General features: G+C 43.6%; 1 long non-coding RNA gene across 1 annotated transcript in view; it reads left to right on the forward strand.

Moving 5' to 3' along the window:
* LOC139300531 (uncharacterized) overlaps window positions 1–15,972 on the forward strand; it is a 50,440-nt gene extending 34,468 nt beyond the window's left edge. The window contains exons 3-4 of the long non-coding RNA XR_011598845.1: window positions 12,972–13,036; window positions 15,092–15,972. This is a non-coding gene — a long non-coding RNA (uncharacterized lncRNA). The remainder of the gene's footprint in view (window positions 1–12,971; window positions 13,037–15,091) is intronic.
* The last annotated feature ends 268 nt before the right edge of the window (window positions 15,973–16,240 follow it).

Raw genomic sequence — 16,240 nt, forward strand, 5'->3', positions numbered from 1 at the left:
CCCACTGGTGCACCCTATCCCTTACTCTCTCTTTCAGCTGGTCCACCCTCCACCAACCAGTGTGTGCTTGTCAGCGTGTCACCCCAGGGTGATGCCCCTCTCTCAGCCCCTTGGGGCCCTTTTGACTCTGCAGCACTCCGTGTTTGCCCAATCATTTGGGAGCCGGATACGGGGATGAATTGTTAACTACAGCAGGTCAGCCTGTGCCCCACAACCCTCGGCCCTCTCTGCCCCCCCACCCGACCTGCTGTTGACTCATCTCCATGGCAATGGGGCAGGAATTTGTTTTCTCTCATGTGTCCGCTGCCAGCCAGCTCCCCACCACCCTCCGCCACCACTGCCCCCTCTTCTCTTCATTCTCTCCGCTTCTGAGCGTCCAATCAGAAAGCAACTGGGGGGAGTCACATGGTCAGGAAGTGTTGAGGGTGCATCCCACTGAGCGAAGTGGTGCTGTCACTGGAGGTTTTGCTCTCCTCTGCTGGGAAGGAAGGCCTTAGGGGAAAATGTGTGTGATTTGTTTGGTAGGAAAGTGAGCACAGTCATCAATGATTCCCTGACACACAAAGCATGCAGACATTTTTAAACATCGTGCACACACATACACTTGTGGAGGCTACGTACAGACATGTGGTTTATAATGTGCAACTTATTATAAAATACATTCTGTGTAAGCCGCTTAAATCCTCCTCCTGCAGCCATTGTGATGGCCTTAGTTAAAATAATTCATTTTTTGTTTATTTTTGCAGCGCAATGATTAAGAGAAACCCTAAACAGAGCGGGCCTATTATATACATTATAGTTGTGTACCAGTCACAGACACAGATCTCTGACATTCCTCTTTGGTATGGTGAGTTTGTCATGAAAAAATACTTCATGTGGCTCTCTCTGAGATGGGATTTTAGTTTTTTTGAGCAAATCTGGTCCTAACTTCATGCTAACACAGTTTTGTGCAGTCTAATTCCCATCATTGTCTCAACATATCGACAAGCTCAAGTGTGTGCATGTGTGAGTGTGCGTGTTTGTGTGTTTTCCTCCACACGCGTTATTAGCTTAGGGCAGGTGAGTGTTTGCCTACCTGTCTCCCTTTATGAGGTGAGTGTTTGCCCAAGGAATGCACCACGTCCGATTTGTCATTGACTCTTATTGTTCAGCTCATCCAACTGGTGCCTTGAGGTTGAGTTGTGCTGTGCCCTGGCAAGTGAGAAATATGTGCTTTTCTTCCTTTTTTCCTCTTTTGCTCAGTGTATTTGCACATGTTCTTGGACGAAAATGTGACTGGGTGGAAAAGTATTAAGGATGGTAAATGCATTCGGAATGAAAACGAGAGGAGTCGAGAAAAGTGGAAAGTGAAATTATTAAGCATCATGATCAAGTTGAATGTCACCAATTTCAGAGAATTTACAAATGTTATGGTGAAAGCCAGAGTTTGAGCCCCATCTGTAACTACATGGAAGGCTCAGTTGAAATAGAAAATGACACAAGTCGTCTCTCTTCGATTGTGCATTATGCAAACTGAAGTGAGAAAGAAAAAAGGAAATGTATGACGTGATTGAGTGGAATTACTTAACCAGGCACATCCTGTAGATACATATGAACCCTGATGAGCAAAAGCTGGCTCCCTCGCTTTGTGGTAATGAGGAAGCCTCAGCAAACTAATCCCTCCCAGTGGTTAACAGAGCCATTACAAATGGCTTGTGCAGCTTTTCATGTTTGGTTATTTCCAGAAAGTTTTAATCTTTAATATTTAACATCTTTAAAAGCAAGATGTTTTGTTTGTTTAAGTCATTGGTTGTTTACGGATTTCTGTGGATTTCTGTGTAAAAAGGTGTATATTTAAGTGCTTGTGTGAATAAATAAGTATATTTGAATTTGCGTGCATGTGTGTCAGTCTGTGTTTGTGCGGCTGTCGTCCTGTGCCACCATCTGGGTGGTCCTCACGGCTGGTTTGATGGTAATCCCCCTGTCCCATAAATCAGTGTCCGGGCTCGGGCCGGGAGCTGATGCTGTGTGACCACTGGAGCGAGGGGCTTGAGGCACTAAGCCGAGACCCCAGCCGCTGCCCTGGCCTGGCCTGGCCACACGTCAGCTCTCCACACCACCTTTAAAATAACTCGTCATGCATGGCTGACTTCGGGAAATGGGCCTCGGCTCCAAGTACATGTGAGCCACCAACAATATAAGCCACAGTAGAAATGGAAGGCACACTCATAAACTGTAGCACCAGAAGAAATAGTTTCATGACTTATAACATGAACAGTTTGTTACTCTTGTAAAGCTTTCCCTCAATTTCCAGGTTTTCAAAACTTTGTCATTATGGATATTCTTTTTGCAATTTTCAAATATTATAGAAATGTATTTACTAATAATACAATTTGTTTGTTCTGACTAGTGTCTAACAACCCGAAGTGACTTCTGATCGCCTTCTAGAGAGCTGCTCTCGGTTCAAATGTTTCTGTCTGACTGAAAGTGCTAAGATTAAAGCCATATCTTAGTCTTTGTTGGGCCTATACCTCTCTCTGAGAATGAGGAGGGAGGATGAAGGCCTGTCCGAGCTGTCTGGCGTACATACAGCTCTCCGCTGAGCTTTTATCTAGGGAGATTGGTTGCAGCTCTTTCCAGACCCAGCTCCCAGGGAGTGCACAGTCCTGAGACCTGTGGCATTAATAAAGATAATGCTGTTTGGAATAATAACAGTCAATTCTGCCCAATAGAGGGGAGAGACAACAGACACAAGTGTATCAGAATACAAAAGAAGCCAAGATGAAAGGCTGAGAGGTAAGCCTGTGCACCTCTCTGGCTCTCTTGTGGGAACTGATGGAACCTATATCAACATGTTCACACACAAACAGCACTGAGAGGAGACCCTATGCCGATTTTGACCCTCGGGTGCCATGATGCAGAAATGTAATTTGTTCTTTTGTCTGCCAAGATCACAGAGGGAGAGCAGTGACTTGTCTTTCTTTTTATTCTTACTTTTTTTTTTTCCTTTGCTCCCCTCCTTTTCATTCTCTCTATTCCCCATTGCCTTCAGTGAGTGCAATTTAGTTTGATGAGCAGGTGGTCTCACAGTGCTTTTGGCTCCCACCTCTGGCGTGTGGTGCTTTCAGTTGGAGTCAGTCATGTAGGCCAGGATTAGAAGGGTGGAGGAGGAGGTCCAGTAAGAGTCTTGGTATTGGCGACCTCAACGCCCTGCAGTCAGAACCATGCAGAGTGCAGATTGAAAGAGTTATTTTGTTGCTAAAGCTCTCAGCCGCACCCCAGATGGCTTTTGTGCGGGCCAGGGACATGCTTGGGGACAGGGTTAAAGCAACAGAGTCCTTCAGGCTTGGTGAGTCTCTGTGCTCAGCAGGTAAAGCACTGTGGCCCAGACAGACTGAGAAGGCAAAACGTTGCCGTCTCGCCACTTTTCCACCTTGAATCTGAACAGTGGACCGAAACAAAATAGTTGGATTAGAGCAAAGAAAAGACAGCACACCCACAAATACACACACACCCATGTACAGAGTGAGATTAAGGCCTCCGAACATCCACCCAAGTTAAGACTTAGTGAAACATCTCATCTGATGTCTCATAAGACAAAAGAACTGGTAGAAGAGATGGAGGGAAATGTGCTGTGTCTGCATTTCCAGTGCAAGCCCTTTCGCCTCTTGTGCACTATTTCCTGGTTCCTGACCAAATTACAACCTGCTTTCACTGCTTTACCTTTGATCTGTTTCATAACACGCTGTTAATTAACCAACCCTGTTACTACTTAAGGGAATTTACAGCCCATTACTGTCCAACATTCCTCTGCAATAATCTCCATGGAGACAGGCAATCAATAATTTGTCAATAATGCGAAACAGGTGTGCAGCTCTGCTGTCTTTCTCGTGACGACTTCTCGTGTCATAAAATCCCTTCTGGCCTTGACTTTCGACTCTCGACTTTGTGGCATGTTTCCAGACCCCTGATTTGCCACTTGCATGTCAAATTGTTCGGAGTGATACAAAAAGAGTCTGGTGTCAGGTTTGTAAAATCAGTCTTGAAATTGGTTTTGTTTGACTAAGTGTCCCGAACCCAAATATATTTAATTGATTCAGTTGACTAATAGTTTCAGAACTGGTTTAATCTCTGTTCTAAATCCCTGCTCGTGATATGTTAAACTGCATGTAATCATATAATAAATAAAAAGTAAACATTTACTTTTAAAGAATGAGATGCCCTCTGAGGTGTGTTTTCCTAAATCAAGACAACTCGTTGTGTTTTATTACAACTATTTAACACATTTCCTCCGCATGAACAACACATATTCTCTATATGTACTGACATATAAGCTTAATTTATACTAGCTGTATGCTGGCTAACTCAGAGCCTCAGTGTCGACTGAAAATTACGTTGGAGTAGCTGGATATGTGTCAGTCACTGGAGATTGGTTTGGACAAAATCCAGTTGTCACCCCACAGAATATGGCTGACAAGAAGGCAGTGTCAGAGTGAGTAATGTAGTGGTGACAAAATGGCCATTTCAGTCTGAATATCAAGCTGAGGACTCTTAAGTCTGAGCTGTAAATCAAAGTGGGAGGAATGATCGTTGGACTCCTCCGTTCGCCATTTTGGGTTTGTCCCCCGAGTGTTTCTCGTGGAGGTTTCACAAGTGGCCGCTTCTACTCACACTGATAAACAGCAGGGATTGGATCCAGACCCTGCTGGGTTCTAGCTGGAGCCCTGGGGCTTGTAACCACACAGACCGGGAATGTTAGTCATTTGTTTATTATTGGTGATATTTGCCCGCTCCTAATCCCTGGCTGGATTAGTCTTGATGTGTTCCTCATCCCACCTTTTTCCACTGTTGCACTCCTTGACATTTGCATCAGTAGTTTTGCGTGTTCTGTTAATGTGTGCATGGACAGTATGCACACACACATGTGCATGCAATGGCGTGCTTCTGGGCTTGTGCGTCGATGCATGAATGTGTGTTTAAGTGTGTGTGCCATTTTGCATGTGTCGCTGAAGGATGTTTGTAATCAAGGGAGTTTGACAGATATCCCCTCTAACTCCTTCACATGTAAAGATGTGTTCAATGTCAATAGGAAAACTAATAACTAATAACTCTGTTACTGCGGCTGATATTTTATCCCATGCCAGGGCGTCTTGCTCTGTGACTGTGCTTGTGGCCGGAGGCGTGTTTGGATCTAACAATTCAGAGCTCCAGACAGTGTTTTTTGTCATTTGCTTTTTTCAAACGGAAACACTCCAAGAGCCTTATAGGAACCAACTAATCAAAGAGGCTGAATGTCAATGCGGCGTCATCGGAATCGGAAATTACTGATGTCATGAAGGAGGAGAAAGTGGTAAGAGTGGTGCTTACGTGTCCTGTGTGTTGTGAAACCATTGGCCGAGAGTCACCTGGATCAGAGAGGGAACAGGGTTTACTGAGCAGAGCTAACTTGTTCAGTGTGACCTTTAAAGAGCTGATCCCAAACACTACATAAATCTGTTTCCAGTTTCAAAACACGGCCACGCACATGCTTATTAACATGCCGTACTCTTTCACCCACCGTGTTTTTTGTGGGTGAGAAAGTCTTGCAAATCTGCACAAACACTTCAGCCCTGCACAAAATTCCCGCTACCCAATTCTTCCCACAAACATACACTGAAGCAGATACACCAACTCTGCAACACTGACGTATACATGACATAGACATGTAATTATCTATGATCATGGGTGTAGGCTTTGAGGCCAAAAGGTTAAGAATGACGATTTTTTTGGAATACTTGACTCAAACCTGTCTGGATGAGAATCCCCTCTCACTGGATGGAGCAAAGTGTACTGGACATGATTTGGGGCAAAGCCAACTCAAGTTTCAAGTCATTTAGAGCACACAAGTGAAGTCACAAATCTCTATAAGCAAGATGCAAGATACAAGTGGCATGGCACAGCATTTGAAAAGGTTCATTTCTGACCTGCAGTGGTAGTTTTCCATAGCTAAGAACAAGTTATTTTGGCCCAATAGTTAAATATTCAAAGTGTGTGAGTATGCAAGGCCTATGAAACACTGTACTTCTTTATTGTTTGTTTGCTTGATGTTTATCAAGTCAAAGTTAGGACTTAATTTTTTGTCTTTCAAGTCTCAAGTCTTTAAGCAGTCAGGTTTTAGACTCAAGTCTCAAGTCATAATTTTTATGACTTGGGCCCAATTTTTGAAAATAAACTTGAATCAAGCTCAGTAAACCGCTCAAACAGTGTTTGACCCTCCTTCTACGTCCTTTCTTACCCGGCACAGAAGGTGTTTTTACTCACTGCTCGGAAGCTGTCCAGCTGAAGCGGTCACAGCTGAGCTTCATGGGGTGTTGGTTAATTGGCAGTTTTTGGTAAGTGCAGATACGCTCCACTATGCATATCTTCCTCAATGTCCCTTGCACTAGTTGCCTTTTTAAAGTGTCCTTTAATTGGCTGCACAGTCACAGTCTCATGCCTTAACTGTCTCCTGTGGTACCTGAATGTGGCCTATTTGACCCTGAGCCCCGGGGTGAAAACCTCATATTTGGCAGCCAAAACCAATAAACCAGATTTTTTTCTCCTTTTGTTTTTAGTCTAACTCTGCCGTCACCTCTTTTTTTCTCTACCTCTGTTTCTGTCTTTAATGTGAGTTTTGAAGTTGATCTCTTTTTCATAGGGACAGTATTGGGCCTCTGAAAAGCAAAATCCGCTTGGTTTCAACACCTTTTCATAATCCTTACCCAGCCTATGTTTGTGTGAGTGTCTGCCAGCCTCGGTCAGGCAGTTCTGTCAACATGGTAACATACCTGCCTCCTCAGCCCCAAAGAAAGGCCTCAGATTTGGGCTCCAGAGGACCCTGACTAGTCCATCTGATAGATCTGGCCACAGCTTCCATCTACACACCAGCCACTTCCAACTGGGCTGCATCAGCATTACTGAAAGACCTGAGAGGACTGTGATCCCACCATGGGGTGTATGACTGTGGCTCCGGCTGCACTACACTTTAATCCCCTTCCCTTTTAACCACAATGGGAAACATGTGCTTACTCTGTGTAGGGTACAGGCCCACCATGGGAGAGGCTGTTTACCTTCACTCTAAAACTAACATTTCACAGCTCCTGTGACCACTCCTGGTCACTACCTCTACCGGGTTAAAAAGGTGATAGAAGATCATTTGGTGACATGTTCATTTCAGACAAGACAATTCATCACCACTGTTACTGCTGTCTCCTCACATCTCACCTTGTAAAATTTGACACACAAAGTAGGTTTTTTTCCACAGTATGTTCACCAAGGCAGGAGGGTTGAGCTGTCTAATTTGTCTTATTAAAGAGCTGCTTGATGTAACTTTATAACCCTCTTAAATTTCCACTCCAGATTGAGTTTTGGGTCGGTGTATGACTCTGATGATTGCACCTCTCTGCTTCTTGGTGAGAGAATTAAGCAGAACTGGGAACTGTGCTCGTCAAAACTATATCCTAAACCAACATAATCCACCATGTAGGATTTTTCCAGATGTGGGGAGTACATCTCATCACTTTAGATTTTCAACACCAAGAACAGAAGTCTAAGGTCAGGGTCCTTGTCCCTAAAGTTCTGTTCTGTTTCCAGTTGAAGACAGTTGTTTTTGTGCAGGCAGGGAACTACAACAGAGAGATGTAGTGGTGTAAAACAGGAACTAGCAGCCATATGCCAACCCGGAGGACAGGAAATGCACTCCAGATGAAGATACTACATTGTGGTTTATTTTACCGGTGTGTGTGTGTGTGTGTGTGTGTGTGTGTGTGTGTGTGTGTTGTCAGGAATGTGTGCGGTAAGACTGACCATATGTCCCTCGAGTTACATCGCAGCATTTCCATATCCAGTTACTTACTAAGCCAGCGATTTTTTAAATTTGTATCAAATAATTGATCGATTGTTTAACTAATATATATGTCAAACACATTACCAGAGCCCACATTGCTTTTTTTGTCTAACAGGCCATCAGGTATTTAGTTTACAATGATTTAAAACCTAGAACAACTGCAAATCCTTTTACAAATTAAAACATTTTAAATTATAATATTTTAGATGCTGTAACCTGCAAATGCTACTGGTTTTCACTCATTCCAGTAAGGCATAAAAAATCAACCTGCAGAGACTTGAAACCTGCTTGCCTTGCTATTTCTGCTGTCACATGGTACTGCAGCTGTATACAAACACATGACTTTACATAGCAGCTACCAGTGTTGCATTCATTTGCTATGCCATCACAAAATCTGATCCACAGCATACAAACAAAAGATGTACAAAAAAGGATAATACACATCTGGTCATTTCTTGCATGAAAACGTTTTTCTTCACTAGACGCTTTTCAAACCTCAGATGCCCAGGTGGTGTCCTTGAAAGCCCCAAAAAGGACTTATCACATAACAATGTAACTTTGACAAAAATGCTGAAAAGATTACTTAGAAGAATTACTACATCAAGCATGTTTCAAGTCTCTCTGCAAGTGTTTCTATACTAAATTAATGGAAAACCAATGGCTGCCTGGAATTTTCCAAAACTTGGTATGCTTTGGAAAATGGTTGCCAGTGATGTCAAGTAGACACATATTTGTATTTCTATGGCCAAAGCATGTGAGACTACAGTACAATGATGTCCTATACACAGTTGCTGTAGAAGTTACCCCACATCAGTTTACGTTGAGTCCAATTTGAGGCTCTCGTGACCAATTCAGAATCAGAATCAGAAACTGTTTATTGCCAAGTAACATACATTACAAGGAATTTGCTGTGGTCTGAAGGTGCTATTGTTTTGATAACAAATTCCCAACTCCTGGCTGGTGGCACTGTGTGGCTGAATGAGACCCCGGCCTCCGCAGGTGTGGCAGGTGATCTGAGGGATGAGTGAGCTCTTCCTGGGGTAACAGTAGCCCCAGCCAGCTTCCCCTGTTGCCCTGCCCCAGTCTGCCCTTTGCTGTCGTCTTATCTGAGCATCCAGTGCAATCTAACCCAGGGCGCGGTCCCTCTGCTCCTCCATTCCCCTCGCTGCCCGTCTCCATCGCTGGTCTTCTCAGATGTCACTGTGAAGAGAGAATGACCCGCTTGAATTGAACTTGAGTTAGGCTGACTGACAGAGTCCTGACACCCCTTTTGTAGGCACCACTATCTCAGCTTCCTGCCACCCACAGCTTCCCACCCTCTGACCTCCATGGCACCAAGGGCAACAGGAGCACAGACAATGAGCTACACAGATGATTTATTTAGGATTCTGTATATTATGATGAACACTGAGACAGCAGTGATTGATTTTCCAGACTCGATAGAGAAGTAATTCAAGTTTCCTTAAAAGAGTTGTAAAGACAAATGAGATTTGGTTGTTGGTTGGGCCAGAGGGACATGCTGATGTAGTTGAAGGGCTTTCTGATTAGCAGAGTGGAGACTTAATGTAGATCCTGTAGGGACAGAGACTTGTACTTCCTCCAACTGTCTGGGTTTAATTAAGCCGACCAGTCCATGAACAGCGGGCCAACCAGTTTCTTTTACATTGTGACTTAGATTAAAAGAGCAAAATATTTGGATAGTTGCAAATCTGATCACTGAAGCTAAAATGTGCAGAGACGTCAAAAGTGTTCAGCACAATAGAGGCAAACAGTATGTGCATACTGTGTTTCATCGCTCTTACTGTGCTTATTCAGCCATTCATTTACATGTTTATCTGCCAACTCAGTCACTAAATGGAATAATAAACCGACCCATGCAGGCAAATGTGACACTAATTTAGGCAGAAGAAACTAGTGTGATTTTCCTGCTTTAAGACATCACTGCTTGGTAAACTGAATAGGACTTGAATCATTTGCGAATCATCTATCATTTGCATTCCTGCCAAACACACTATAAACATGTTTCCACATGTGCTCATTCCATAGCGGAGCTGCCAAACAGCAGTCGAGCGCTGCTGAAAGGAGGCTTATCACAGCCCTCTATGATTTTCCTTGACAAAGAAATTGTTTTCTTTTGTTCTTATTAAAGGGGATCTGTGGCCTTAGGTACAATCATTTCAGTGCACAGTATATCGTCATACATGCTGTATATTTACTGTATCCTGTAAGTTTATATGCACGTTTTGAACCAGTATTTCCGGGCCTGGCTGATACTGGCAGTTTGCGTAGAGTCACAAACACAAGAAGGTTTGTGGGGCAAAATCTGATTAAGCTGTGTGTGTGTTTGCGTGTTCATGTGTGTGTGTGTGTTGTGTGGACCTGGGCCCCGAGCTTTAAATGTGTGTGTGGATTTGCAGACCTCAGCTTGGAGATGTAATCTGATTTGCAGAAAGGAATGGGTCGTTTCACATGACTGGTTTAAAGGACCAGTGGCGCAAGGTTGTGCCAGTGTCCCTGACTGGTTTGTGTGTGTGTGTGTGTGTGTGGATGTGTGCTTGTGTGTACACACCTACAAGTATTTATTTGTTTTCTCAAAGTGCACTGCAGATGTATGTGTTGTCAGTGTAGGCTCCTAAACAGTAGAAATAGAAAGGTGTTGTTTGCTATGCGGTTGAACAAACCAGAGTGCTGCATTTGTTCCGTTCTTCTTGGTTTTAAATAAGATTTACTTGGGGAAGGTTAGATGAAAGTAAGGCCACTGCTAATTAACAGTCGATTACACATCTGGAAAAAAGTACAGTTCTGCTTCAGACTCTGATGCTTGTTTTGTTTGCAACTTTCTGTTTACACATCTCTTATAATCAGAGCTTTATTTTGAACTAATGGACCATCAGAAATTATATCAAATAATTGAAGTCATCCTATAGCCTCAGCGCTCTTTAGAGGACCGCTGAGATCAAATCCCCCGAAAGCTTTGCCTCTGAATCCTCTCTGTTTTTTTAACATTGTTTGTTGATGTTTTTTTCGGGGTGGAGATTGTCGGTTGTTTTTTCAAAGCTGGATGTGGTCCATCATGTGATTTTCATTGGAGAGTGGCCGGAGGAGACGACCACAGTAAAAAGCAAGTGAGCATGCATGAGCTTGTGTTTGTGTGTCATCTGGCCTTGTTAATAAATGCAGGTTGTTTTCCATCTGAGGGTCATCAGTTGTGGCCATCACATAGTTGAGGAGAGGGGGAAGGTAGCTATGTTTGTGCTTGTTGGTGTGTCTGTGTGCATGCATGTTTACACGTAAGCATGCACAGAACTTGTGAGTTGTGTGTATGATCTCCCGGTGTTCATGGCTGTCTTTTCTGAGAGGTTCAAGTGTGTGTACTCGGTGTTTGGTTGTGTGTTTTCTCTCCTGTGTGTGGAGAGCTCATAAGCAGGATGATGCAGCGGGCAGGAAGCTCTGATCCCATCAGGCGTGTCAGCAGGGGCAGTTTTTCATAAGGTAGTAATCTCACCATACAAAGGGGTGTCCAATATTAGAGAGAGCCCCTACCCCTGAGCTAATCAAGACCTGACCAACCCTTCTCCTGGCTCGCCAAACCCTCTAAACATTACCTCATCTGGAGGCTAAGCCTAGCCACATGCAGCTCCAGCCTGCTGGTGTACATGATAACTCACTTAGCTCAGTACGATTGCTAGAAAAAAACAGAAATATAAGAAGGGATATAAAAGAAATGGGACCAGCACACAACTACCTATGGTGCCTGGTGCCAGGGAAAGGTATTTTAAAAGGGAGAGGAAAAAAAGAATCATTTTACCATGTCCTCCAGAAACTCTGGGAAGCAATTTGCCGGTATTCAGTTTCTCTCCCCGCCGTCCTGTTATTGCTGTTTTCCCCTCAACTCTTGGAGCCTTCAACCTGAAAGGAGGTTCTTAAGTTCAGGCTTTGTGTCACTCGGAAACAGAGCAGTTGTTGCCAAGGTAACAGGTCTGGGACAGTGAAACTTAGAAGCAGAGAGCACCTTTGTCCGTGAATGGATGAAGAGGGACCGGAGTTGACATTGGTCCAGAGAGCACAGCTTGAGTCTTACATGTCTGTCTCGAGAAACCTGTGATCAAGGGAAGTTTCTTGATCCAATATCTACCTGAACCTGTTAACCTTATAAAATAATACCAGCACACCACATCATTTTAAAATGGTACAATGGAAAAGCCACTTTGACTGCCTCCATTCTCCTGACCTGCCAGCTACTGCAGAGCTCCACTGAAACTTTAGATTTACATAAAACAGAGTTGTGTGATCTATGTCGCTGCTCCAGGTTTGACTTTTTAAATGTTCTGTGAAGATACCGGAGAAGGTCTGAGTCATGTGTTCATTATAAAACCAGCTTTGGTTGACCAAGAGCCTTAAAAATAATGCGACAAGAAGGTAGTCAGGGCACTTGAATGATAGCCTGAGTGAGAGGGCCTTTTGCTGGATTTTGAGTGTGGCGTGACAAATTTTTAGTCACTTTTTGCATCATGTGCAGTTGTTGTACTTTGTAAGGATCAGGATTTAGTCACTTAAAATTTAGTTGAAGAAAACTAGCATTACATCAATCAACAAACGACTGAATCAAACCATTCAACATTGAACGCGTCGGAGAGTTAGCCCGACATTGATTTGTATAAAGAGTAAATAGAACTGGAGAGATAACGCTACCCCAATGTTGGTAATGATAGGGGAGGACACTGTAGCATTTACTCTAACACATTGTGATTTATCAGTGAAGAAGGATATGAAGAAGGACTCCACCCATCTGATGAATCTGCTGTTCACCTGTAACTGTAACAGCCTTTCCTTTCCTATCCTGTTAATTATCTCACAATTCAATCAGATTTATTTTGAGACCCGGCCCGACTCAAAGGTTGGAAACCACAGCACTATAACCTCATCATAGCTATGAAACCAGAGGAAGGAACCGATTGCTCTCTCATTGAACTGTAGGAAAATAAATATTTGCTGAGTGTTAATGCAAGTTTGGGCAGAGCTGGACTGAATGACATGGGATTCCTCGTTTTTTTGCCGACTTCTATGTCTCCTCTTGACTGAGCTCCCCTCTGAATCATTTTATTTCCCCATCCTTTATCTTTTTCAGATGATCTCAGGTGAGCACAGAGAAAAGGCTGAGTAATGGAAACATGATCTTCAGAGATTCAACAGGTAGGGATGACTCTGTCTTTTGTTTGATGTTCATTCAGTGCAATATGTGATCACACACGGTGCTGACTTATTATGAACTGACAGTTGCTATAAACAACCAGAGTATGGCACATTCACAGATCAAACTGAGGTAGAAGTGGTAGTTCACATGTATGTGAGACATGATCAGGGTGGTGGCACTGGCTTTATGCCCATGTTCCTGCTTTTTTTTTTATTGTGTAACTCAAGTCATGACAGCATGGTAAAGAATGCAGTGGCACAGAGATATCACTTCAAACACAGCGTCTCTCAGGAGCCTCAGATCCTTTCAGTGGAACTGGATGAAGATATGCTTTGATGACCCACCACAGAGTCGGTGGCCTTCAAAGAAACCTGTTGATGGGCTTGTGCGGGGGGCAGCCAGCAGGCTGAATGAGTGGTACTGTATACGTGCGCCTCTCAGGGAAGCCGTGGGTGTTCCCAATGGAGGTCAAACATGCTTGACCCCAACATGAGTAGTCTTTTTCTATAGATTTTAGTCTTGTATTATCTTTCCTCCTACCAGGTTCACCGGGTAAATGAAGGGGAACTGTGTGTGTGTGTGTGTGTGTGTGTGTGTGTGTGTGTGTGTGTGTGTGTGTGGATGGCAGGGTGCCAGCAGACAGGTACAGTAGATGTGCTGATGAGGGAGGGCGATAGGAGCCGGCCTCAGTCGCAGCCCCAGGCACAGGCAGGCTTACACAGGCAGGCTGAGACTCAGAGGCAGGTTGGGACCTGGTTCTGTATGCTGATGCTGCTCTACTGGCTCTGCTCGAGGTGAGGCATAGGAGAGGAACGTGGGAAGAGAAAAACCAGAATAGAGGGCGAAGGGAGGGATAGAAAAAAATCAGGTGAAAGGATGATTGTTGAGTAGTGAAGCTGAAAAACTAAAAATGAGGGTAGCTAATAACAGAGTTGTTAACAAAAAGCAATAGAGTGGTGGTAGTTTGGGCCAGAGGAAGCAAGCTGGAAAGACACGATGATGATGATGATGATGATGTGTGAGGCCCAGGGGAAGGAGAGAGAAGTGGAGGAGGAGGGAGATGAAGGAAGAATACAAGACTGAGGCCACGTACTGTACGTGTGGAACGTGACTCCTCGCAGGTAAACCAGCTCAGAGGTGCAGACAGGCAGAAAGAAGATGAGAAACGTTGATTGATGACTACTTATCCTCTGACACGTTGTTCCTTCCTCGGGCAAAGAACAGGCGGGACAGGCCCGTCCCGCCACTCTGTTGCCATGACGACCGCAGGGCAGAGTGCGTGGGGGCAGACAACGTAATGTCATTTTGTGGGAGGTTGTATGAGCAGGTAAGGCAGAGTACAGGTTGTCAGGAGGCCACCTACCTGCATTACCTCACCTTGATGTTCTGACGTTGTGAAAAAAAGCAGATGTTGAACGCTGATCAGCGCTGCTCTCACAAGACAACAACATAATCATCCATCTGTTGTTCCAGGTATAAAACTATTTTCTCATCTTCTTCCTCAACTGTTCCCACACTTATATTCCCAATAAAAGTGATCTTTTATTTCTTTAATCATTGAAATGAGACATATCTTTCTAATCAGGACTTTTTTGGCCTGAAGCGATACTGGGGTGACATCTTAATTGTGGTATTGGACTGAAAAGTAGCTCGTTCCAGCTGCACCGTGAGAAGGCCCGGTGTGATTTTGCCACCACTCATAATGTGATAATTTCAGCTGTGGATGAGACTCTGGGTGGTTCATCTGCAAGTTCTTTATGCCAGTTTGAATCTTCAAGCCCTTTTTTGTGTGGAAAGTTTGTGAAAGCAGCCAAATCTGCTGAAGGAGTCAGCGGAGCAGAAGTTTGTGTTGTGTTTTATGAATCTCTGGTTATTTGAAGTAACATCACTGAACAGTTGCTTTTAACATTTAAAAGAAAAGAAAAAAACGTTGACTGAAAAGATTATGTACCTCTAATTTTCTTTAGTATGGGGATGAGAAACATGTGTCAATGTTCAAGCTTCAAGTGTTTTTTGGCTTCAGTCAATCATTAGTTTCTGTATTATGTTTCTAGGATCACACTAAATCCTGGTTTGGACTGTGGACCAGCATCCCCTGCAGCAGATGTTTGCTCCTGGCATGGCTGCGAACAGCATGAGATCCATCACTGACAATCTCCCTCTGAGGATTCAGCGCCAGCAGCTTGGACTTGGAGAAGCCGTGACATAAACTCAGCAGGACAGTGGAGTGTATTCTGCTGCTCAGACATTATGGAACAGATCAGTCAACCCTGTCTGGAGAGGTGCTCGGTAGGAACGTCAACTCAAAGAATGCACATTTACCGTAGTTACCACAATGGAGCTACACATTGTTTGACTTTTTCAAAAAATGAGCCTGGATTCAAATTTTCCCGTATATACATCTGCTTTTGATATTCAGTGTTTATTCACGCTGTTGCTCACACACTGCCGTTGTGACATATACTGTGTTATTGTGGATACAGTATCAACAAGCGCTGGAACTGTATATGGAAAATAATTTGATGTTATTTTCACTTTTAGCCCTATTTTTACATGCTGAAGGCAGCGCTCGCACCAGTGCAGTTACTTACAAGGTTTATCTAGAGAAGAGCACAAGAAATGTTTCCTGTGAAATTTAATTAAAACACCTCTGATCAAGATTCCTCGGCATGATTACTCATTCACTTGAAATGTGATGTTATCATTTCACATCTTGTAATAGCAGTCACAAAGAGGCCATTGTAATCAAGGTGCTGATGAACGCAAACCAAAAACTTTTTGTATTGACAATGCATGTCATTGTGACACATTGGCAGGCTGTGTTAACATTGGTTAATAATCCTGTCAAGCTGTTTATTCTCATGATAATTTATAGTTCCATAACTTTTGTTGTGTCTGTGAAACCCTGTTAGCAGAAATAAAGAAAGTCTATCCAGCTGCTGTGTGTTTGTTTTGTCATTGCAGCCACAGATCTACGGGATTAATAACTGATAAGATGCTGTCAGGATGTTCGTTATGTGTCTGCATTTGTGTGTCTGGTGTTGTTATTCATAATGCTGGCTTCATTACTCATTAGGCCCGTACGTACCAGTCTGCTACAAGGAGGGCTATCAGGAGTTGTATCACTCTTTTCTGTTTTTTCTTTCCTGCTCAGGCAATGAAAAGCAGAGTAAAAGTGAAGTTTAAAGTGAAAATGGAAACAT

This window comes from Enoplosus armatus, chromosome 17, assembly GCF_043641665.1.
Source record: "Enoplosus armatus isolate fEnoArm2 chromosome 17, fEnoArm2.hap1, whole genome shotgun sequence".
Taxonomy (NCBI): domain Eukaryota; kingdom Metazoa; phylum Chordata; class Actinopteri; order Centrarchiformes; family Enoplosidae; genus Enoplosus; species Enoplosus armatus.